The 19,423-nt window shown below is 40.1% G+C and overlaps 1 protein-coding gene across 1 annotated transcript in view; it reads right to left on the reverse strand.

Annotated features, from left to right (window-relative positions):
- The window catches only part of LOC150086011 (major vault protein-like), a 217,597-nt gene extending 199,149 nt beyond the window's left edge, over positions 1–18,448 (reverse strand). The window contains exon 1 of the mRNA XM_090374331.1: positions 18,358–18,448. The gene's annotated coding sequence lies outside the window, so the exon portion shown is untranslated. The remainder of the gene's footprint in view (positions 1–18,357) is intronic.
- Positions 18,449–19,423: the final 975 nt, after the last annotated feature.

A 19,423-nucleotide genomic window follows, 5' to 3' on the forward strand; every position in this document is an offset into this window, starting at 1 on the left:
AAAATTTCTGCGCTATCTCTTGCCGTTTTCCTCCCCATAGAAACTGAAATGTTGGAACGTAAAAACGTCTCATTGTCCTAGCTGTGATTCCTGTTATAAACACCGTGTATAAGATTATAGGAAGAATTATGGTCTTAACGATAATGGATTTGTTCTCAAAGGAAAATTGTCCCACTTCCCACTCTTTTAAACTTTCCCGTATTTTTGTGGTGAGTCTGCCTACAGGTAGCATGGGACTCTCTCTAAATGGAACTCCCAATATTTGGATCGATTTATCTGACTCCACTTCTCGTTGTGGTAAAGGGCGATGTACCCACTCCCCTAACAATTTGATCCTAGTTTTGTCTTTGTTTATTTTTAACCCCGACTTCTTACCAAAAGAAGTAACGAGTGACATAAATTGTTCCACCGCATAACTCGTAGTGAGGGTGGCGGTAACATCATCCGCATATGCTATACATTTACACTGTTCTGCCGGCTGTGGCAACGGTATCCCCTGAATGGCCTCAGTTCTGTCTATTCTTCCCAGTAGTGGTTCTAGAGCTAACGTAAATAATAAAGGACTAAGCGGACATCCTTGTTTAACTCCCCTTTCAATTGTAATGTTTTTCGAGATTTCTCCGTTTATCAAAAGTTGTGTGTTACTACGTGTATATAAATTTCTGAGAACTGTAAACAACTGAGATCCTATGTTCGTATCTTTAATTATAGAGAAAAGGTAGTCGTGGTCGATTCTATCGAAAGCCTTTTCTAGGTCGATTGCCACTAACGCTAACTTGTAACTTTTCCGTTTCCGATATTCTAATATATCTTTCAATAGCCAAAGGTTATATTCTATCCGCCTCCCCGGTATACCGTAGCACTGTGTGCTTCTAACTACCTGGGTTACGTCGCGTTTTAATTTAGTTGTCAAAATCTTTGCAAATATTTTATAGTCACAATTAGCCAACGTTATAGGTCGCCAGTTAGCAATTTTCGTTAAATCCCGTCCATGCTTCGGAATGAAAGTAGTATAGGCACTTAAAAAGCCTTCGGGTACAACCCCTTCCTGAAAAAAATTGTTAAAGACGGCCAAAAGAATAGGCGCTAACAAGTTCCAAAATTTCTTATAAAATTCTACCCCCAAACCATCCGGTCCCGGCGCGCGTCGTAATTTACATGATTTTAGAGCCACAGTTAGATCCCCCATAATTATTTCCCTGTCCTGTAATGCTTTTTGCTCGGGAGTGAATTGTCCAATCGTCCAAATGGAGTTGTCGCTCTCTTTTTTCTGCAAAGCAAACTCTTTTTCATAATAATTTACAAAACTATTCATAATAGTTGACGTTGTTGAATGTGTGTTGTCCTCGTCTTTAATTTCCTGAACCGTTTTGGCTAAATTATTGAGCCTTAGTCTTCTTTGGTAAAACGCAGCTGAAGGAGTATCAGCTTCCCTAAATTTCAGCTGTATTTTCCGCGCTTTTTCTTGCTCTGCTGCCAATATTATACCGTCAATAATCGCTTGTACTTCCGCCGTTGCCCTTTCTTCCCCGCACCGTTGGTAAATTCTTTTTTCTTGGAAGAGATCTTTCAGTCTATTTCTGCGTCGTTCGTTTCTTTCCTTAATTTTGGAATAATAAAATGATTTAGCACTTTCTTTTATTTTCGCCCACATTTCCCATTCATTACCACCTTGCTCTATTATCTGTTTAACAACTGTTGTAAAGTCCCAGTCCTCTCTCTCCAGAACTGCTGGGTTGAGCTTCCAATAGCCTTTTCCCAGACTAACGTTCGTAAATAAATCTCCCTTCCACATTACTGCCAAGTGATCTGAAACTTGTCGCCCTCCCGCAAAATTCACATGCCGTATCATTGTTATTTTATCCGTCAACTGACTTGTTGCATACATGCGATCTATCCTAGTTCCTATATTATTGGCTATTCTCGTGGCCGCTCGTTTCCCCGGATTTTTTTCCCTCCAAACGTCTACCAAGTCTAATTTAGTACAAACCTCGAGTAATTCACGAACTCCCCCCGTACCATAATGCGGGTTACCCGCCAGAATTTTGTCCATAATGGGGTCAGGAACGCAGTTCCAGTCCCCTGCCATTATAATCCACTGCACCCCCCTCATATAGTTGCCCAGCCCCTGAAACAGAGTTTTCCTTTCTAAAGTGGAATTTGGACTATAGACACAGATTAGTCTAATTGTACGCCCCCCATAACTCCAATCCATTGCCACAACCCGACCTTCTGTATCCCTACCTGCCAGTCGTACAGTCCCTAAAATTGGAGGAACCACTACTATTCCCACCCCTGTGGATCGATTTGTCCCAAAACTCCAAAATCCTAACAACCGGTATCTGTTTTGAAACTGCTGGATGTCCGCTAAGCTGGCGAAGTGGGTTTCTTGTAGAAACCAAATCTTCACCCCCATGTTCATCATAATTTGCCATATCATCCTTTGTTTGTTAACCGCTCTCAGACCCTGTACGTGAACTTGACCTTGGCCGGCCGTTACGACCGGACACGTTATTTCGCGCTCCTGAATTTGTGTGGAAATGAAGTGTTTAAAATGTTAAATCAGTCTAAAAAAGTGTTCCACCTGAAAGAGCTTATCTGGAGGATTCCGTAGGTGAGATTAGTTTTAATATCTATTGGGAATTTAGTAAATTACCAGCGTTTCTATCTGTGTCCTTTGTTGTCAGACTACAATGGTCACCATGTGGCTGGCAGAAGGGCCATAGAGAGGCACTGATGTAAAGCAGAAGCCACGTTGGTAGTTTACACTTGACTGGGGAGTTGCCCAAGCTGTGTTTAAAACTGAGCTGAAAGACCGCTCCACCAAACTGTACCGTAAACCGCCGAATTTTGTAAAATCGTGTGCTTCGAACATGTACTTAGTGTAGAGAACTATTTTTTACTGCGCCGTGCTACACTGGGACGGCCTGCGACGACACACATTCTGCTTCACCCATTGTTCTTGAACTGGAGGGTGTGACTACAGTGATCTGCATTATTGAGTGGGGAGGGTGACCCCCATGTGTGTAAATGCTTAAGCCTCTATTAGCGAGAGCTCCTGGTTGCCATCTACAGCCTTCGGCAGTAGCTTCGTCATCGCCACAAAAAGCAGCGACCACCTGCTTTTCACAGCATTAACTTTCCCACTATACTTGGGTTAACCCCCCCCCCAATCATTTGTGGGGAATCAAAAGTTTAGATTGACCACTGCTAGGCCCGAAATTGTGCCACGGACTTACGATCGGCAACATTTGTAAACATTCCTAGCCGGTTCTTGAGTGTGTGGATCCTACCTCGATAATCCGGATTAGTCTCGATAAACCGTACCTGAGACAAAATGATTAGCCATAGTCAGAAATTGACTGAACTTCAGCCAGAAGATGAACACCAACGAAGAAGGCAACAACCTATCCTACAGCAAAATGATGATTTGCAAATTATAGAGAAGAATGACCACGACGATGGAGCACAGCCACAACACACTTCAAAAAAGAAATACAAGAAATATGTCGCCCCGAGTACGGGAATGGAGACAAGATCGCAAAGCGAATCGAAAGACCAGCAAAACAATGAGGACCCCCAACCAGAGAACAGCGAAGAATTAAGTAAGCAGCCCCAGCCTACCACAGACCCCAGATTGCCGGATGGAACGGTACTGGACCAGGTTTTGGCCCTCCGGGTGGAGCTTGAAAACAAACTGAAAGACTCCGCAAGTAGAATCTCAGCTGCCCTTAGGGCTGATATTGTAGGAATATGGACCAAGCTGGAGACGGTCTTCCACAAGGTTCGCAGTGAGGCAGAAAGAAATGCAGCCAAACTGGAGGCCTACCAGGAATGTAGGGTTACACAACAAATGCAACAGCGTATCCCTACCTATGCAAGTGCACTGAGTAATCCACCAACTGTGACACAGATGCCAAGAAACGAACAGCCAAAGAAAAAGACACTCCTCCCAACGCCAAACCTGGTAATACTAAGGCCCAAAAATGCCGAGGAAATAACAACAAGTGAAGAAATTAAGGCAAAACTAATAAGCACCATGAAGGAAGACCTCAAACAAACCCAAATCAGAGGAATACGCAAGATGAGGAGCATAGGACTGGTAATAGAAACCGAGACAAAGAAAGAGATGCTAGGAATAATACAAAACCCGAAAATAGCCACTTTGGGTCTAACAGCTGAACCACCCAAAAGAAAAGGGCCAGCCATAATAATATACGACGTAGATAAAGACATCACACCGAACCAATTAGCGTACGAACTCTACCATAGAAACCTACAGGGTAAAATCCCTAACAAAAATCCACAAGAGATAGCAATGCCCAAATATTCCATTAAAGCGAGGGATGGAATAAACAAAAACTGGGTAGTAGAACTAACCCCGGAAGCCTGGCAAACCCTGAAGAACCAAACAAGGGTGTTTATAGAATGGGGCTGCTACCGATATCACGAACGTGTGGTCGTTCCGAAGTGCTACCGCTGCTGCAAGTTCGGTCACACCACGCATACGTGTGCACAAACCACCCCAACATGCGGCCACTGCTCAGAAAAAGGCCATGAATATAATGCCTGTCCCCACAAAGATGTGGGACCTACCTGCGTAAACTGTAAAAACTTAAAGCTAGAGTACAAGCATTCACTGAGAGACCCCATGTGTCCCACGTACCAACGAGCCAAGAGTTTATACCAAAGTAGGATTAACTATGGGGACGAAAATTAAAGCTTACAACACAAATATACTAAAAATAATTCAAATAAATGCGCAGAGGGCTAGAGCAGTAGCCGACCAGATCCGAGTTAAAGCTGAAGAGGAAAACGTCGATGTCATCATATTACAGGAGCCATACTCGCATGGGAAACGGGTTGTAGGCTACCCGCTCACCTACAAAGTGATACACACAGTTGAAGACACCCCATGGGCTGCTGTCCTGGTAAGGAACAGCAATATCACAGTGACTAAAATCACGCAGTTCTGCACGGAGTGGGCCGCCTGTGCCCAGCTAAATACAGCTTTAGGGAACCTGTACGTTGTGGCACTCTATTGTAGACCAGGACAACAGATAGATTTTGCAATCGAATATCTTCAATGCCTGCAGGACATCCTACCAAACCAAAAAATCATCATAGGAGCTGACGTGAACTGTCGATCCCCGACATGGCACAGTACTACCCCTGGCAGGCGTGGAACCCAAAATGGTCAACTCCTTGAGGATTACTTGGCAGGATCACAGCTGACAGTGCTAAATCAACCTCACCACTTGCCAACCTTTTGCAACACCCTCTGGGAGGCTACGATCGATGTATCCCTAGCTACTAGGAACTTGGCGGGATTTGTGACTGACTGGAAGGTGGAGGAGGCATGGACTACCTCAGACCACCGTGCAATCACCTTTAAAATAATCAGACAACTGACAACAGTAACACGAACAAACCAACAGAAAAACAGATATGCAGTTGCCAAAGCAGACTGGATGTCATTCAAAAACCTGCTCATCACAGCCATAGAAAGCAACCCAGCCAGTATAAACCCGCAAAATGACCCGGATGACCTTCTGAGGGGGACTACAGACCTAATACAAACCATTAGCGATCGAACAATCAAAAGAAAAAACCCAAAACTTGGTGCTGTTCCTTGGTGGACCCCAGAAATAGCCGTGCTTCGACGCCAGATGCAAAAAGCTAGGAAAGATTTCCAGAGAGCCCGTAGGACTTGGCCTGCACATGAAGTGGAGGCTTTAAGACAGCGCTATCGAGAAGTCAGAAATCAGTATACGGACGCGATACAGAAAAGCAAGAAGCGTTCCTGGGAGCGTCTAGTATCCACGACAGGAAGAACTGACCCCTGGGGTGTAGTTTACAAGGTGACTACAAACAAACTGCCCAGGGGGGAGGTGATCAGCACCACAAGGACCTCGCAAGGAGACTATACAACCACTTGGGAGCAATCAATGGGTAATATACTCGACACAATTTTCAAGGAACCCGCGACCCTAACTCTGCAAGAACAACATAAGATTTGCGAAGAAAATGAAAAATATATCACCGCTGCGCTCGAGCCCCCCTTCACCCATGAGGAACTCGGCGCGGCTGCTACCAGGATCAAAAACCGCAAATGCCCGGGACTTGATATGATCGAACCGGAGATACTGAAAAAAATAGTAGAAATTGCTCCGCAAATCCTACTCACCCTCTACAACAGATGTTTGGAAACAGGGAAATTCCCTGCAGCATGGAAAACTGCAAACACCAAGCTAATTCTGAAAAATCCTACTAAGAACCCAGAATGTCCATCATCATACAGACCCATCGCTCTGCTCTCAGTAGTCAGTAAATTGTACGAGAGGCTACTCCACATGCGGATACAGAACCACTACGAAAGGGCAGGCCTAGCAGCTAAAAATCAGTTTGGCTTTAAGCCAGGATCCTCTACGGTGGATGCCCTTGGAAATCTGCTTAGGAAAGCACAAGAGTGCAGGAAAAAATATCTATTGGTCATTTCAGTCGATTTTGCCGGGGCGTTCGACTCACTTTGGTGGCCGAGCGTCCTGAACAGACTGAGAGAAGCTGCAGTACCAATCAACTTATACAAAGCAATGGAAGACTACCTTTCAGGCAGAAGAGTGGAAATAAATACAAATTATCAAAAAATCACAAGAAACATACATAGGGGATGTCCGCAGGGGTCTGTCTTGGGTCCTCTCATTTGGAACATGGTCTTGGACGATTTCCTGTGCCAGGACTTGGGGCTGGCTGAGGCCCAGGCCTTTGCGGACGATCTCATTGTTACTATTGAGGCAGATTCCAGAGTCCAACTGGAAAACATCGGCAATGAGGCAATGCAGAAATTACAATACTGGGCCACAAAAAACCAGCTAAAAATTGCACCGACGAAAACCATATCCATCTTGCTGAAAGGAACTCTTCAGGTACAGCGTCCGCCCCAAATAAAAATAAATGGCCTGACCATCAAACTCACCAAGCAAATGAAGTACTTAGGAGTTATCTTAGATAATAACCTATCCTTCATACCTCACCTGAAACACATAAGAATGAAAATAAGAAGATACTCAGCCCTAGTGGCTAGGATTACGAGGAAGGATTGGGGACTGAAAAAACGAACCCTAATGCTATATTATAAGTCAACCTTCATTCCAGCAATAATCTACGCAGCTGCAGTATGGTACACCAAAACATCACTGGTAACCAACAAGAAAATCCTGGATATGACACATAGGACCATCCTATTGACAACCACACGAGCTTGCCGCACGGTAAGCACACCTGCACTGCAGGTGCTTGCTGGCGCGCTACCCCTGGATTTAGAAGCTGTGAAAGCAGGACTGCTCTACTTGCACTCAAAGGGAGTGGCCGCAAATCATCAGGACTTCACAATCAACCCAGCAAGCAGTCAAAAAACGGAAAGAGCCCGACTACAGACCTACCTCCTTCAGGAGTGGCAGCAAAGATGGACAGAGACGACAAAGGGCGAGATCACTCGTAAATTCTTTCCAGAACTGAACAAAATATACCCAAGGCAACCGGGTTGGTTCTTCCCGGGCTTGCACCTGACCTCATTACTCACAGGACATGGACCCTTCAACCAGAAACTGTTCAGCTTCTGCCTCGTCGATGACCCAAATTGCACGTGCGGGGAGGTCGAAAGCTGGGACCACCTGCTTTACGACTGCCCACAATACGAAGACCTCAGATGCACCCTCATCACGAAAATCCATTACCTCCCCAAAGGACTTGAACATCACTTCATTGACACGGAAGAGGAGTACCGAGCGCTCTCCCAGTATGCACAGGACCTCTTCACAAGGAGAAGGGTGTTAATTGCTATACATCGAGACTGATAGTACAGTAACATAAATCGCATAAGACAGAGACAATTCCTGGAAAAGAAAACTGTGGAAGAAAAGAAAATGAACGGAAAAGAAAGGAATAAAGAAAATAAGGAAAAAAGAAGAAGAAAAGAGAATCAACGGAGAAAAAAAAAAAAAAAAAAAAAAAAAAAGGGGGGACAGGGATTGCCTCATGAGTGTCCCAATCTGAATCAAGTGGACAAGAATAGAGACAACAAACTGCAGCCTAGCTCCCAAAGCCTCACGGCAGCCTGAAGAGGGCACCCTAGCCCCCTTCACCTTTAAACCCTACTCCCCCGGGGAGACGATTCTCTCGTCGCCCCCCCCTCATTTCCACTCTGGTGGGGCATGGGCATGCCACACTAAACTTGGGGCTGTCTTCCCTATTGGCTCCATATTTCTGTCTTTCTCCCCCCAGACTTCAGCCTTCCCCCCCTCTCTATCTTCACGCTAGCGAAGTCCCACACACCTAAATTTAAATACATCCAAAATATCTTCACCCACGTTCTGGCCCAATTCAAGCGACGTCAACCCCACGATTGACGTTGGCACATGTATGCACGTTGTGTGTACATATATGTGCTTGTATACATGCATATATGCATGCAATATAAATACATTCTTTTTTTTTTTTTTTTTTTTCTTATTATCCTTTTATTTATTTATCCTTTTATTATTATTTTATTTCTTTATTTATTTTATTTTCTTTTATTTATTTATTTATTATTATTATTTTTTTTTTTTTATTATTATTATTATTATTTATTTTTTTTATTTATTTATTTATTTTATTTATTTATTTATTTTTTTTTTTTTTTTTTTTTTTTTTTTAGGTCCTAGCCACTGAAATCTCAGGAAATTAGGTGGCAGGACCTGCCAGAGTAACTTAAGTCTACTGGGTTCCTGGTCTGCCTCCACGGGGCTAAGGTGGGGCAACGTTGGGCCTCAGCAGGGGTCCAGCGGCTAAACGACCAGATGAACAACGGTACACGGCACTACACATATACAATATCCATACACTTTTAAATCTCTGGCATTTCCAGTGAACTGGTACACCCACAATGAAAACTACGCGGAGATGGGGGGAACCCCTGGTGCCGTCTGACACTAAATACACCTTACACCTTACAGACCCTGTACGTTTAACGACATAAATGTGATTCCCGACATTATGAGCAGAACTTTACTAAAACTTCTGCTAAAATATTCCTATGTTCGGCATTTAACTTTAATTTGTTACTGGTAAGTAACACAGTGAGATCTCCAACATTTTTGTTTTTAATATTAGAAATAACGAAATCACCCCAGGTGAACTGAATATTAACTACCTGACCCTCCTCGTTTTCATTCCAAAGAAAATTCGGTTCTCCTCGAGTTTTAACAATTTCCGCCAAGCTTCGCCTATATTCCCTGTACTCTTTTGTGTTTCCTACTACATTTAACCATTCTATCCCTTCGTATTCCCTCGTTTGTATGCCATCTGAATCCGAATCAGACCCCGAAAGTGTTTTGCAATCTTTCTTACCGCCTGACAAAATTGATAACTCTTCCCCCTCTATTTGTTTTATTTCGGTCTCTTCTTGAATTTCCTCTGTTCCCCCTTTTGCTCTTTTAGTTTTACCGCTTATTTCTTCCTTCTCCCCCCGTTTATGTACATTTCGTACTGTATTTTCCGCTTCCATATCCTCTGTTGGTTCTACGTGTTCCAATTGTGTTGGCGACATATCGTACGCTATTGTAAACGTTGGTGTGATTTCTTTAATCTGCGTCTCACCCCTCTGCGAAACTATAGTTTCCGCGCTCTCAGCGTTAGGCATATCTTTTGGTGGCTCGCTCGCTGTCTGCTGTCCTCCCCCACCAGCAACTCTTTCGGCAAATGTGCGTTCCGGGCATTGAATAAATTTATGCGTGGAAGCTCCGCATTTTTTACAATTATTAAGGCAGTTGGCCGTAATATGACCGGTGCCATTACAATTAAAACAACGTGATTTTTGGCATTCTGCTCCCAAATGGTCTTTACCTCCACACCTCAAACAAACTTTTTGAACTCCTGGGTAATTTATTAATAACCTATGACCCATCAAATCGATGATGTTTGGCACGGGCGTTTTCATGTCCATATGTATTTGCACCGTACCTGTTTCCACGCCTGGCCATTCCTCATATTCTTTTCTATGAATCTTAACCACCTTACCAAACTTGTTAAAAAAACTCTCGACAGGACCATTAGACATTTCTACCGGAAATCTGTCAATAGTAACCACTTTGCGTATGTTACCAATTTGCACAGGTTTGATCATTACGTTTCGAACAGAAAACCCTTTCAAGACCTTTTCTCGTGCCTCTATTGTTTTCAAGACCAACTGATATTTCTGCCTCGGTAAAGGAGTTAAACCTTTTATCTCGTGAACCGAAACAACCTGAGTCACTCCTTGCATTACCTCTCTAATTGGACAAACCTCTGTAGTCTGAAACTCGACTGTTCTTTCTCTAAAGAAGAACTGTGCCATAATTAATCTCGGTTCCTTAAGGAAAAATGAAAAAATCCCGTGTCCTGCCTGACACCAGCAAAACGAAAAAAGAAAATATCTAACTTGGCAGAAATAAATTTCAAAGAAACGTAAAACAAAAGAAAATCAATCACTTACTACCCTCCTAAAGGAGGTTCCCCACAACGGGGAAACCTCAGCTGAAAGGACCGCCGCTAACCTCTCGATGCGATCGAACACTCTCTTCAACCTTCAGAACGAGAAGAACACTGATGAACGAAATAATTCACAAAACAGCCACTAGACGGCACTGTTTCAGGACTATTTGGCCCTTCGTCAGTGAGTGGGTAGGTACCCAAGTGATGCAATGATGGCAAAAACAGTTATGAAGTATAACTCCACAATATGAGAGATGCCTGATGGTGTATGATGTATTTAGACTAAGGCGCATTTAGGGCTAGAGCCTCAAGCTGCGAACAAATTTAGACTATGTATATAAAGTGCTTAGCATCATAATACACAGCCATTTCTGAATAAACAGAAAATTTTTAAGGTGGCATCGTTTTAGGTTATATCTCATATTGTGAATGCCTTAAAAATTTTCTGTTTATTCAGAAATGGCTGTGTATTATGATGCTAAGCACTTTATATACATAGTCTAAATTTGTTCGCAGCTTGAGGCTCTAGCCCTAAATGCGCCTTAGTCTAAATACATCATACACCATCAGGCATCTCTCATATTGTGGAGTTATACTTCATAACTGTTTTTGCCATCATTGCATCACTTGGGTACCTACCCACTCACTGACGAAGGGCCAAATAGCCCTGAAACAGTGCTGTCTGGGTGGTGGTACCTATCTGAGAATAAGTAACACTAGTCTTCTCCTTAGGTGAAGCATTACTTATTCGAAGTAGTGCAATATCATGGCAACTCGTTGTGAAGGCATTCACAATATGAGATATAACCTAAAACGATGCCACCTTAAAAATTTTCTGTTTATTCAGAAATGGCTGTGTATTATGATGCTAAGCACTTTATATACATAGTCTAAATTTGTTCGCAGCTTGAGGCTCTAGCCCTAAATGCGCCTTAGTCTAAAAGACATGATCTTAATAGACACTATAAATCACAGCATCAGACTAACATAGAAGGAAAAATGAAGCTCGTTCTTGGGTCTGAGCTACGAAAAGAATATGTGACTAAGAAAAAGGAAGAAATCAGAAGAAGACAAAATATATTTGCTAAAATAAGTTGTGAAGACTTGGCGATGATAGAAGCGTCCTATGAAATTGCTTTAGTATTGGCGAAAAAAAAGAAACCTTTTTCTGACGGAGAAGAAATTGTTAAGCCTTGTCTCCAAATATTTGCACGCCATCTTGGTAATAAAGGTACTGAAAGGAAAGCAGACGAAATTGCTATATCAAGTTACGAGACGTATCGAGGAACTCTCTCAGGATGTATCTCAGCAACTGGAAGATCTTGTCCATTCTTGTACTTTCTTTTCTCTAGCTTTGGATGAATCAACGGACATATGTGGTGTAGCCCAGTTAAGCATTTTTATAAGAGGAATTGATGATAATTTTAATGTCTTTGAAGAACTTGCCAGTCTAGAGTCATTGCATGGTAAAACAAGAGGATCAGACATATTTGAAAAAGTAAAATCATGCCTAGAAAATCTAAAATTAGATTATAGTAAACTCATCAGTGTGTGTACTGACGGAGCGCCGTCAATGATAGGTAAAGCCAATTGCACTACAACTTTGCTCGAAATTTTTTTAAACCGTCCTGTACTAAAATATCACTGCATTATACACCAAGAGGCACTGTGTGGAAAAACTTTAAATATGCAGCATGTTATGTTACCGGTTGTGAAATTTGTGAATAAAATTAGAGCAAGAGCATTAAACAGACGAGAATTCAGAGAATATTGTGAGTTGTTAGATTTGGAATATGGTGAACTTGTCCTTCATTGTGAGGTGCGCTGGCTTTCTGGAGCACAGGTTCTGAGTAGATTTTGGAAATTGAAAAATGCTGTTTATAATTTTTTAGAACAGTAAAATGAACTACCTGATGAAAGAACCTTATTATTAGATAACAACTGGCTATTTGATTTGGCATTTTTAGTTGATGTTACTAGTCATCTCAATGATCTAAATTCGAAACTACAAGGCATGAATAAATCATTTCCTAGCTTAGTAAATAGCATCAATTCATTTAAAATGAAATTAAAACTGTTCATCTCTCAGTTAGAAAATCAGGATTTAAGTCAATTTCCACACTTGAAAAAGCAGAATGAATGTGCTGTGGATGATAGCAATTGGACCAAATATCTTGAAAAAATCCAGTTATTGCAAGTGTCATTTGAAAGTCGTTTTCATGATTTGGCTAAAGAAGAAAATTACATGCTCACATTTATAAACCCATTTTTACTTAGTGAACAAAACATAACTGAGATGCCTAGTAATATACAAATGGAACTTATTGATTTAAAAACAAATTCATTATTAAAAATGAAATTTGATGAGCTTTTTCCAGATCAAAATGCTTCTGACATGATTAATTTCTGGCGTTCATTACCTTGTGAACATTCCCAGAACTAAGAAAATTTGCAAAAAATTATGTCGTTTCGGAACGACATATATAATTTTTGTGAACAAGCATTTTCATCCATGATATTGATCAAAAGCAAAACGAGGTCGCGAATGACTGATTCAAATTTGAAGAATTCTCTGCTACTCTCAGTAACAAATTTAACATCAAACATTGAAAGACTGGCGAAATCCAAACAGGCTCATTAATAAGTAAGTAATGTTTATGCGCTGTAATAGAAATTGCTTTACATACAGTAATTAAATCATTTAAAAATGTTAATTATGTTCATAAACATACTTTTATTTTAAAAAAAAGTTATTAAGGATATGCCTGGACTCCTTCTAGAGAGCAGAGAGAACAGACGACTCCAAGTTCCAACCTGATCTCGCTCTCGGTGCGCCATCTCGCTCAGAGCTCTCTCTCATCACATCCAACAACTGGTACAGAGCTATCTTCACCAAACGAGACTCTCCGGCAGCTGTAGCACCATCAGCAGGTTCCACGACAGCGGTCGCCCTCTCGTCCAAGAGATCATCTCTCACTATTGTAGATTGGTGCTCCAATAAACATGTGTCTTTTGAACTGGCGTACATTATTTAATTTAGTCGCGTGTTTGAGTTATTCTTTTTCCTCCCCTAAGCGAAGCAGATCCTACCCCTATCTTCCAACCCCAACCATGAACGTAAGAAGGTAGAAAAGGTGCTTGAGTTGTATTGCGCATCTGAACTCGTATGTGAAAAAATTGGCGCATGGTATGTAAAAGGTTGGCCACCACTGGTGGCGAAGAATGAAAGGGACAGTAACTCCTTCAACTCACACCACTCAAAAACTCCTCGAATAGGCAACACTTCCCCAGTGGGGAAGGCTGTTGTTACCTATTCTTGGAAACTCCGGACATCAGCAGGCTCCCCCTGGCGCCGTTTCAGGGCTATTTTGTATTTGTGTGGGATAATAACTCGACTATCCAGTTGTCCCTATTAGACTTAGAAAAGCAAAAAGGTAGAGGGAAAGTAACAGTCGAAGTGGAAGAGGGGAAAGTAACGGTGTAGAAGAATGAAAGGGACAGTAACTCCTTCAACTCACACCACTCAAAAACTCCTCGAATAGGCAACACTTCCCCAGTGGGGAAGGCTGTTGTTACCTATTCTTGGAAACTCCGGACATCAGCAGGCTCCCCCTGGCGCCGTTTCAGGGCTATTTTGTATTTGTGTGGGATAATAACTCGACTATCCAGTTGTCCCTATTAGACTTAGAAAAGCAAAAAGGTAGAGGGAAAGTAACAGTCGAAGTGGAAGAGGGGAAAGTAACGGTGTAGAAGAATGAAAGGGACAGTAACGCCTTCAACTCACACCACTCAAAAACTCAAACTCCTTGAATAGGCAACGCTTCCCCAGTGGAGAAGGCTGTTGTTACCTATTCTTGGAAAGTCCGGACATCATTAGGCTCCCCCTGGTGCCGTTTCAGGGCTATTTGGCCCTTCTTCGATGGGTGGGTGGGTACCCAAGTGATGCAATGATGGCAAAACAGTTACCTATCTGAGAATAAGTAACATTAGTCTTCTCCTTAGATGAAGCGTTACTTATTCGAAGTAGTGCAATATCATGGCAACTCGTTGTGAAGGTATTCACAATATGAGATATAACTTAAAACGATGACGCCTTATAAATATTCTGTTTACTCAGAAATGGCTGTGTATTAATGATGCTATTGCACTTAATATATACATAGTTTAAATTTGCTCGCAGCTTGAGGCTTTAGCCCTAAATGCATCTTAATCTAAATATGTATTCTCTACAAACCTGTTATTATAGAAATTCTTATTTTCATTTGGTTAGTTTTTCAATATATAGTATTGTAAACTCAATTAACGAATTGGGCGAAAATCATAATTATTTAATCGCAACAAAAATATTAGTTTTAAAGGTTCAAAATATCATAATTAACATTTTATACTTCCATGAATTGAGCTTGTTTTCAGAAAGTTGTAAATTAATAAATTACATGTTCACAAATAGGAATGGACTGAGACGCACCGAAACGACCTTCTGATTCCTCACCCACATCAGTAATGTCAAGTGTAAAGTGACCAGACGTTCCGGATCATGCGGGACAGTCGTTTGCCTGGTATTGCAAACTGTTCCGGAAAATTTCCCGGAATAGATATGTAGCCTCCATACTTAATGGCAAACATAATGCAAATCATTTGCATTATGTTTGCCGGGAACCAATGGTACAACGAAAACAGTTTTTTTTCGATAGTAAATAAGCTGTGGACGTCAACAAAAACACAACTGACCGTAGAAAAGCTGAAAGCAATACTACAAATTAAGTGCAATTTTGCTAATTCTTATGAAGAATTTACGAAGAAATAGCAAATAATTAAGAATTATTTAGAAAAATTCACTCAGCGGAAAAATATATTTAATTATATTATTTAATTTCTCTTGTTTTTCTTGTTAAAAGAAGTATGCATTGTTATTATTATTTCACAAAAAAAAAAAAACCCCAACCTTTTTTCACTAAACAAAAATGAAAATCGATTTAAAACATGACCCCTCTAATAAGCGTTTTTTTCCCCCCTACTAATTACAATTATTTTTCTTAGTTCACGCAACCTTCTGTTCATTACATAGCCTAACACGAGGGGTACTGTATACTGAATTTCAGCCATTCTGTGGGAGAAAAAAAAAAAAAAAAAAAACACATATATATCTGATGATTAAAATAAATCTGATATTTAAAATAAAATAAAAAAACATCAGCCAGTAGTACAGCAAAAATGTAGAGCGAAACAAAACGTAAAATAATATAAAATAAACAAACAGGGAAGGAAAAGTAAAGATAAGACAAAAAGTAGTCGATAATCCCCTGTATAATTTAGTCATTAAACCCAATTAATAACAACGATGTAAATTTAAAATAATGCCAATTATAAATAATTTAGCGGTACCCCCCTCGAAGGTACCAGTTCCAAAAGACGTGAAATATCACCAAAAAGGGGTTATAGATACTACAAAAAACTAAAATATCAAAATGATAGACTGACCATTATGCCCCATATCGACAGAGGACCACGAGGCCAATAATGGTCATGGAATCGTGGAATCGCTGCATTTCAATCGTCATACAAATCATCGCAAAGGCGGAAATATCAAAGAACCAAACCACCCTTCCATTCTCCGATAGATCAACCAATGCAGAGGAATTTGCATGGCCGTGGTCCTTATGCAGCGAGAAATAATCTATTTGTATATGTGTGGGATAATAGCTCTACTATCCACTTGTCCCTATTAGACTTAGAAAGCAAAAAAGGTAGAGGGAAAGTAATAGTAGGAGTGGAAGAGGAAAAAGAAACATGTAGAAGAATGAAAGGGACTAACTCCTTCAACTCACACCACTCAAAAACTCAAACTCCTCGAACAGGTAACGCTTCCCCAGTAGAGAAGACTGTTGTTACCCATTCTCGGAAACTCCGTGAACACCAGGCTCCCCAGACATGTTTCAAGGCTATTGGCCTATCATCAGTGAGGCAGCACTCTTGATCAGAGCCACACCACTGACATAATGCAAGTTTAACCAGCTTATATAATAGAAAGAAAAGAATAGATGGCGGTACAGGCGCTGCTTATTTAGCATATCAACCCACTACTACCACTAATTTATATAATGTAATGTAAAAGTTAGGCAAAAGTAATAAAAATAAATAAATATAAATAAGAAGCTATCATTAGAGGCAGCAAATGCACATCCTCCACATGAAGCCTAATTATATCTGATAATTAAAATAAATCTGATATTTAAAATAAAATAAAATACATCAGCCAGTAGTACAGCAAAAATGTAGAGCGAAACAAAACGTAAAATAATATAAAATAAACAAACAGGGAAGGAAAAGTAAAGATAAGACAAAAAGTAGTCGATAATCCCCTGTATAATTTAGTCTTTAAACCCAATTAATAACAACGATGTATATTTAAAATAATGCCAATTATAAATATGTTTTTTATTTTATTTTAAATATCAGATTTATTTTAATCATCAGATAAAATTAGGCTTCATGTGGAGGATGTGCATTTGCTGCCTCTAATGATAGCTTCATATTTTTATTTATTTTTATTACTTTTGCCTAACTTTTACATTACATTTTATATATATATTAGAAATTCAAATCGCTCATGACCCTTTCGGCCTAGCAAAATTCTAGCGCAAATCTCCCTTTTCTTTTTTTTTTTTTTTTTTTTCACATAGGCCCTAGCTACTGAAATCTCAGGAAATTAGGGTGGCAGAGCCTGCCAGAGTACCTTTTAAAATACTGGTGCACCTTGTCTGCCTCCACGGGGCCAAGTGTGGGCAACGGTGGTCCCCAATAGGAGTCCAACGGCTAAATGACCAGATGAACAACGCTACACGACACTACACATATACAAAATCCATACACTTTTAAACCTCTAGCATTGACAGTGTTTTGTTTCACACCGACAATGTATAACTACGCGGAGATGGGGGAAAACCCCTTGTGCCGTTTGACCCTAAACACACTTTACACAGCTATATATATATTTTTAAGAAGTTTGATATTTTATTAAGCTTAGTTCAAAGCAGTCAATGTATTTAATTTGTATTTTTTATGTGAATATTTTTATATATAAAAAATTTTAGAAATGTGTATATCATTTCTGGGGGGGTGAAAAATTCTCCATCCCCCCTAGATTATTCGGCATTGGATCTGGTCACTTTAGGACTCATGTGCATACTTGATTATTAAAAATAAGATATTTACTAACAAGTTCCGTTTAGTAAAATTTTCCATTTCGATCTCTGATTTTTTTTCTTATTAAAAAAAAACTGGAAAAACAATCTTTTATTTTGTAGTACTAATCACATAATGAACCTTCCGTTCCACCTCCGAGAATAGTTCAGGAAGCCAAACAGACGCCACGCTCAATATTATTTATTTATTATTATTTTATTTTTTTTTTTTCTGTTACAGCACATGAGTAATAAAAATTATCAATTTTATTAGCGCCGTTAAAAACAGGACGCATCACTTCAATCTAGATTACTTACAATGCTATTCAGTTAACACAATTTTTTAAAAGTACATTTTACTTTCAGGAAAAAATTCACACGAAAATAAAACCAATAGTAAGTATAATCTAAAGACAATGTATAAGATAACATTTTCTTTTCGTAAATAAGTATTGTGATAAGCTAAATTTGATTATCAATTTGTTCTGCTATATTGCAAACCCATCTGCCATTCAGAATCAACCAACCTGATACCGTACTGCATCCCAGTATTCCTGTCAAATCAACTGATTACATCAAAGACGAATAATTCGCGAACGGACAAAATAATAAGCTACCTATTATTGTTTTTTCAGAATAATTAAGAAGGTTTAATACTCGCCAAAACCAAATGGACGTCTAGGCAGGTAGATTGCATCCACAGTATCCCTGAGTAACACGTCGATAACGATACACCCCACTATTTCACCATCATGGTGAAACAAACACATGCAGCGACCTCACGTGCTCATTGGCCGTCTCTATGAGGAAATTTTAGCAAACAAAAAGAAGGAAAAAAAAAAAAAAAAAGAACTAAAAAGGAAAAAAAATTAAGTAAATGTAAGGGAGATTCGATGGTCCGCGTTTAATGTGCTTTTGAGAAAACTTTCGTAACAGAAAGAAATCAGTATTAAGAAGCGCAAAGCAAAACCAAACTGAATTATTATATCATTCAGCCAAATATTTTAGTACAATTACCATATGTGATGAATTTTCATTTGGTGGCTGCTGAAAGAGGAAAACCACTTACATTACTAAGAATATTTTATATAAAGTTGTGCGGTGTTCCAGAATATAAACACACCCCCAAGGCATTACCATAGTTACATTAGCATCAGCATTAGCAAAGCACATGATGCAAGAAAGCAAGTTTATATAGCATCAGCCGAAAAAAAAAAAAAACCTTATTTCACTCATCCACTCGCTCCAAATGTTTGTCAAGTTCTGCCTTGAATCTATTTAAGCTATCAACTTCTACAACGACAGATGGGAGTTTGTTCCAGCAATCAACCACGCGCCTGCTAAAGGCAAATTTACGATCGATCATTCTACACAGCAAAGAAAAGGCCTGGGTTTGAATCCTGTAAACACGGCAGGAATTTTTTTTTTTTTTTTTTTTTTTTTTTGGTTCATACCGTGACAGAGTTGGTCCCTCACCGGTAGGAAATAGTGTTTAGGGTAATGTACCATAGGCAAACCGAGGACCGAGGATTTGCCTATCCTCAGTTGTTGTTGTTGTACGGTTTTATGCGCATCATCAACTTAGGCTAAACTGCACCGTATATATATATTAGGTCTGTAAATTGCATATGTTCTGTGGTCAATTTGCTGTTTTCTGAACGAAAAATCTGAATTTTCAGAGGCCGACTGATTCAGTCACGTCGTGAAAAAGACTCATAAAAATTATT

Source organism: Mastigoproctus giganteus, chromosome 5, assembly GCF_048544385.1.
Source record: "Mastigoproctus giganteus isolate SK-2022 chromosome 5, ASM4854438v1, whole genome shotgun sequence".
Lineage (NCBI taxonomy): Eukaryota > Metazoa > Arthropoda > Arachnida > Uropygi > Thelyphonidae > Mastigoproctus > Mastigoproctus giganteus.